Source organism: Elephantulus edwardii, unplaced genomic scaffold (genome assembly GCF_000299155.1).
Source record: "Elephantulus edwardii isolate Elephantulus edwardi_28Jun2011 unplaced genomic scaffold, EleEdw1.0 scaffold00185, whole genome shotgun sequence".
Classification (NCBI taxonomy): Eukaryota; Metazoa; Chordata; class Mammalia; order Macroscelidea; family Macroscelididae; genus Elephantulus; species Elephantulus edwardii.
In genome coordinates this window covers 820,263-827,293 of record NW_006399935.1, presented here as the reverse complement: position 1 = coordinate 827,293, position 7,031 = coordinate 820,263, and the positions used below count along the sequence as shown (strand labels likewise).

The 7,031-nt window shown below is 41.0% G+C and overlaps 1 pseudogene; it reads left to right on the top strand.

The window, feature by feature from the left end:
* The first annotated feature begins 2,344 nt into the window (after positions 1 to 2,344).
* LOC102876123 lies at positions 2,345 to 2,517 on the top strand (annotated as a pseudogene).
* Positions 2,518 to 7,031: the final 4,514 nt, after the last annotated feature.

The window sequence follows — 7,031 nt, the reverse complement described above, 5'->3', positions numbered from 1 at the left end:
TCAGCTATCAATTGCTTCCAATTTGACAATCCTCAACAACAACACAGCAGTTAAGTTAGAAGGAGAGAGATTCTGGACTGACATCTTTTGAGTCAAAAAGATTGAAGAACCTATATCAGACCCAGAACCTTCAGAGTTTGTGAACCAATCAGTGACTTGAAACTACTTTTTAGGAAGAAAAACAAAGACCTGACATGACTTTGTGATCCTCCCTGAACATCCTGGCTTGATCTACATCCCAGTTTCACTAAAGCTCTTTATTAATTCTAGTTACTATCATCATGATATTCTTCTAATTGAGTTATATGTATACTGTAGCCTAAAGGGTCTATTGTCTGGAAAGGAATTCTTTTGCCCCTTCTGTCTGCGAGGTGATTCATGAACTTGACACTTAAAAATCATGATCAACACTGTTGTTGCTATTGTTGTTAAGTGCCATCAAGTCGAGTACAGCTCATAGCGACCCTATGAACAAGAGATCTGAACCCAGTCCTGTCCTGCACCATCCTCCTACTTCAGACACACAGGAGCCTATTGCAGCAATCACCGTGTCAATCCACCTGGTTGGTCAACACTAACTATCCTGTTTAAAGGACTTTGTCTATATCCTTTTGGCAAACTTACTTCTGTCCTACTACTACTGTCATGCAGTGGAAAAAAAAAGATACAACATGGTCATAGGTCTGTTTTGAAATACTCACCTTCGTGGCACTCAAAGGAGTGACTCTTGCTCTCTGTAATAACTTCTTTGTCAGCTACTCCCAAATTAGAAATCAAGGAAAGAAATTAAATGATTGTTGGATTTGCCATGCAGGAGCCAGAACTATAAAAGGGATGAAAGATAGCTTGACCTGGTCAGACATATGATGGAATAAGCCCTTTGGAAAGCCAACATCCTCCACCTGGGGCCAGGAAAGAATCTGCCAAAGTCACCTGGCTTAAAATTCGGTGCCCAAGGCCAGTAAATAATGTAACATTTCAATTTAAGGAACAAATTCCAGGTTGCTTTCAACTTGATATCCTGGCATTATTCTTAAATTTAAGAACAATGAACCAATTAGTCCATTTGTACCAGAACTTGGAGACCAATAGTATATCCCAGCAGAAGTTGGCATTATCCCTCCTTAATCAAATCCTTAGAGATCTTGTGAAAAGTGTAGACCGATGAGTGTTCTCAGAGACAAGATAATGGTAGATAGTGGTTGATTCCCCCACCCCAGATCCATATCCTGGAAGTCAGGAGCTTATTGGTGAATGAAACTATGGCCTTTCAAGTTCCCTGATTTATGACCCAATAAAACCAGTGTGTGGGAAGAGCAGCTACTCTCCATGCCCACAGGTGGTTATGCGGAGGCTCAGAAGAGTTACACACACCTGGAAAGACAATTACATGTTTAAACCTAACTCAAGTGTTTGCTAAATGACCCGAAGAGAAGTAGCTCCAGGTAAACCAATTCTGGTATGCAGAGACTTACTCCTTGGGACTTCTGATGATTTCATTTCCAGAGGAGGATGCAGAGAGAAGAGAGGTACTGTCCTACTCTTAATAGGCATTACCTTACCAATCACTGCCTTGGCAGCACTAACAGCAGATGTAATTAACAATAAGCTGATAATTTGAAATGTGCCAGTCAGGGTAGAAAATACAGAAGACTCAGGCCAGGTATTAGAAGCCTTGCAAACACTGTTTGATTCTCTATCACACCATGTTGTGGGCCACTGCATTACTTTGTTGTTGTTATTGCATACCCTTGAGTTGGACCCTACCCATAGCTGCCTTTTTGGCAGGTTTTTACAGGCAGTTCATGGCACGAGGGCGGAGATTGCCCATCCTTCTCCTACAGAGCAGCTGGTAGATTTGAACCGCGTGCTTTCAGGATTACAGCACAGCTTCTTGCCACCAAAGCTCCCTGCCTCACTTTAAATGTTCTTTTGGCAGAAAAAAAGGGGTGTTTGTGCCGTTGCGAACATTTCCTTGTTGTTTTTGTGGAAACACCACAGGAGTAGTAGAAGTTTGTTATTGTTGTGACGTGATGTCAAGTTGTGTACGACTAATAGCAACCCTATGAACAATAGATCTGAACACTGCCCTATCCTGTACCACCCTCATCATATCTGACACACTTGAGCTCATTGTGGCAATCACTGTGTTTTTATCTGCTGGGGTCACCACTCTTAGTGTGACTTCAGAAAACTCTTGAGTTTGGTTTAAACATGTAATCACCATTCTACGTATATGTGACTCTTCTGCACCTCCACATAACCATCAATATTCTGCAGGTGCGACACTACCTATGGAGGCTACGGCTGGACAAGGAGAGAGTTGCAGCATCCAAGGGACGGTATGGCAACTGCCAAGCAGCTGGCAGACATTGGCTACAAGACCTTTTCTACCTCCATGATACTATTATTGTGTATGGGGGCTACCTCTTCAGTGCCCGAGACCACCAATATTTTCAACGGCGCCACTCTGGGGGCCGAGATGCAGAACTGCAGAGAACCGCAGGAGTCCTGTAGAAATGGAGAGGCTCTTTCCCCAGTGCAGAGAAGCTTGAAACAAGCTGTGGAAAGACCTTACCCACAACCACTTCCCAGTTAAGACAACCTGGGCCTTGATGGTTTTCAGACTCTACTAGAAGAAAATGATGGTGTTTTCCCTGATACTGCCAGTTGGAGGAGGCTATTGAGTCACAACAGGAATGTGTGACTGAGGTATACCTGATGTTGTTGTGTACCATTGAGTTGGAATTGACCCTTGTAGTTGACTCTCCAGTGGGTTTTCAGAGATTAACTGCATAGGAAGAGAAGATTGCCCATCCTTCTCCTGTGGAGCAGCTGGTGTGTATTAACTGCATGCCTTCAGGATTGCAACATAGCTTCTTACCACTGTCGTTGTTGTTGTTTAATGCCGTCGAGTCGTAGACGACTCATAGCGACCCTATGAACGAACAGCCTGAACACTGTTCGTACATAGAGTTTCCAGAGGCAAGCCATTTTGGAAGTGGATGCCGCTCCTGCTTCCAGGCTTGATTTAGTCGGGGAGCTCCAGCCAACACTGTCCACCATGGGTGCCCATTACCACGATTGGTACATCACTGTCACAGGCTTCAGCATCACAGCAACAATAGTTACCTCTGTACAGCAACGCACAGACCAGTGCTATACCACCTAGAAGAATGTTTGACAGGAAGACAATTTGAACCTGGCCGAGGGCCACAGGTGCAAAGATACATGGTTCAAATCCACTAGGCAACCATAATTTCTTTTTTTATAATTTCATAGAAGCCATTATTTTATCTTTATAATTGAAATATAATTTTTTAAATTTTATTTTATTCATTTTAATGGATATTTACAGACATTTTGAATTTTCATTCATTCTTTGTTGCACTTTTCTCCCTGCCCACCCCTACCCCCCAGTTCGCTCCTCTCTTTGAAAAGTAAAAGAAAAATTCTTACATTGGTATACAATCCCCCTGAACTCCCCCCACCGACCCGAGTACACTCCACTATGCAACCTTAATTCTGGACTCTTGTGATAATCATAATACCCTATCATATATCTCTTTTAAATTGTTCTCTCCGTCATCTGTTTCAATGCAGCATACATAATGTATCCAGGTTTTCTCAGTCTCCCCTCTACCCCAATGTCAGTCCTGTTTTACAACAGTGGCTCCATGCAGCATTTGTCCTTTTGTGACTGAGATACTTCACTTAGCATAATGTCCTCCAGTGTCACCCATTTTGAATAATATTGCATGAGTTCCTTGTTTTTCAATGGCAGGGTAGTATTCCACTGTGTGAATATACCATAACTTCTCTATCCATTCGTTTGTTGATGGCATTTGGGTTGTTTCCAACTCCTTGCTACTGTGAACAAAGCCACGATAAACATGGATGTGCATATATCTGCTTGAATGTCAGTTATGGTCTCTTTAGGGTATATTCCCACTACTGGAATTGCTGGGTCAAATTATATCTCTATTTGCAAATTTTTTGAGAAAACGTCACACCATTTTCCACAGTGGTTGCACCACACCATAAATATTTTACCGTATCAAAGTAAATAAATAAATACTCTGCAGGTGCACAGAGAAACCACTCTTCCCACACCATGTGTTTATTGGGTCATAAATCAGTAGCATTTAAAGGCCTTTACCCCCCCCCCATTCACCAGTAACCTCCTGACACCCAGGATTTATATCCAGGTAAGTCCAACCACTATCTCCCATTGTCTCACCAATGAGAACACTTGTTAGCTCTCTGTACTTTTCACAGGGACTCTGAAGGTTTGATTTAGAAGGGATCATTCTGACTCCTGCTGGGATGAACCATTAATTTCCAAGTACAACTAAGCACTGATAATAACAAGCTTTATTAGAAAGAGCCAGATTCCCAAGATCAGCCTCTGTCAAACAGTTAACTAGAAAAAATATGGGAAGAAATGAAAAATTGTCTACAATTTATGATCTAGTTTCTTCCTCTTTCAGACCCTCTGGTTTCTCTAATATGCCTACTAATTTTTTGGTCACCTGTTTTAAAGTTAATTTTAATTTCCCCCCCTCTCTTCCAGACTGCAACCTTGTGCATAGGGTCACTGTGAGTCATAGGCAACTCAACGGCACATAACAACAACAACAACAACAACAACAACAGACTGCAACCATTTCAGTCCAGAATGATGGCTTTGAGTGGTTACCAGCTGGTCCCATCCCTGTCCATTGACCAGGCTGCTCTACCTAAATGTCACCAGGATGTAGCCAGATAAATGTCAAGGTCAGATTCCCTAAAGATTCAGGGTCAAATATCTTTCAGGGGGGGATATCAAGGGCGAGAGATCTGCCTGCACCTGAGAACAGGGCTGGACAAGGAGGTCCAAAGAATAACAGGAGAGGAAAAGAAAGCTGTTGCACTAGCTGGCGAAACGAATCAGTGCCTGGTGGCAGTACACCCAACAGGAACTGAAAGGTGATGCATCAGGAAATGACAAACCCCCTGCCAGTCAGAACCAAGCATCAACTGTCACGAGCCTTGAACCTTAATGAATTACTAGTAGATATACTACAAAAGCCAATTAAAATTTATTGATTCATTCATTAATTCATAACAATAATCAATAGCAATTTATCTACATTACAATTGATAAATTCATCACAACATATTGATTCATTAATTCATAGCAAGCATTAAACAGTTAATTGCAATTTGTCTACATTGCAATTGATAAATTCATCACAACATATTGATTCATTATTTCACAGCAAGTATTAAACAGTTAATTGCAATTTATCTACATTGAAATTAAAAAATTCATCACAACATATTGATTCATTAATAGCGGGGAACACTCTCTCACACTTGGGATCCCAACTCGTCTCCTTCTTTTGCCTTTCATGGCCACTGGTGCGGTCAGGGTCCTTGGCTAGTTCAGCAGCTCACAGTCACCAGTGTGGCCAGGGTCAGCAGCTCACAGTTGCTGGTATGGCCAGAGTCTTCTGCTCTGAAAACAGCCTTTGGATCTTCAGTGTTCAGCTCATTGTCTTCAGCAAAAGTGAAGTTTTTAGCTGATCCCCCCAGGGTATAAATATCTTAGGCTGGCTGTTGGGCACTACATTGTATTCAACTAATAACATTCAAACTTTGGGTGTTATGACCAATAATATTACAAATAACAATATTTAAACTTTGGGGTTTACCAATCATATTAATATTAGTTTCAAAGCAGATTACATAGCCAATTACATTCGTTCCAAAAAAACATGGGTTTGACCAGTCATGTTCTATACTAGTTGCATCCTCAAGGTAACATGGGCAATGACTAGTCATATTCCCTTATCAGGGGCTTCCTGTTATGTTCAGTTGGGTCTTATAGCCACTAAGGGCCTGTTTGGGCATGTCAAACGGTTTCATATACTTTTCACAAATATTCCTAACATATTTTATAATATATAACATAACTAATTCCTAACATATTTCTTATTCTTATTTCGAACATATAGTAAATTCCTTACATATTTCTTATTCCTAGCATAGAAATCTCCTTTTTTTTTTTTTTTTTGCTTTTACAAACAAGTTTATTCTGTTACTGGTTAGCAGACTGGATGTCCAGATTCAGGGTGTCCATTTTAATGGAAAGTGTGTCTCTTTCTGTGGCTTCTGGAGAAAAGTCCCCATTTATGTCAGTATCTGTAGGCCTGGTATTCCTGGGGAGACCTCTACCTTCTCTATGGCCAGGGAACTTCCTCATTCAGGGATCCTGGGTCTCTTCCCATATTATTTATTCTTAAATTTAAGTCACTATGTTATCATATCAAATTGATTATGTTTCACAAGAAACTCATTATACTTTTTATAATATGTTTTACAGCAAATTATTATATTTTCTTATACTTAAACCGCTCATAACAATCAACCAATGCCACAGGTACCCAGGCAGAACTTATTGTTGTTGTTATGTGCTTTCAAGTCATTTGCAATTCACAGCGACCCTATGTACAACATCTATGAACCTTGCTCTATCTTGAGCAAATTCCATTGCCTCTCACAAACCTACCCCCATTATCCCAGTCACTGAGTCAATCCATCTCATCCAGGGTCTTCCTTCACCAAGGACCAGTCCTTCCTGGCAACATACCCAAAAGTAGTCAGATGAAGCTTCACAATTCTTGCCTCCAAAGAGCAGCCTAGTTTCACCCTCCCGAGGATGAAACTGTTTGTTCTCCTGCACCACAGCTCAAAGGCCTCAAATCTCCTTCTATAATCCTTAGTCTTTGCCCAGCTCTCTGATGCATAGAAACTAATTGCAAAAACCATGACTAGGAGCAGCATATAAAAGAGTGACCTTCAACACCTCACTCCATATACAAAAACCAACTCAAGGTGGATCATGGATCTAGGATTAAAACCAAGGACTATAAACTTCATTAAAGAAAAGCTTGGAAGAATTCTAGTAGTCCTAGTCCAGAACATAAACAGTCTCCCAAGTATCCTGAAAAATCTACAACCAGGAGAAGATAAAATAGATTAATGGG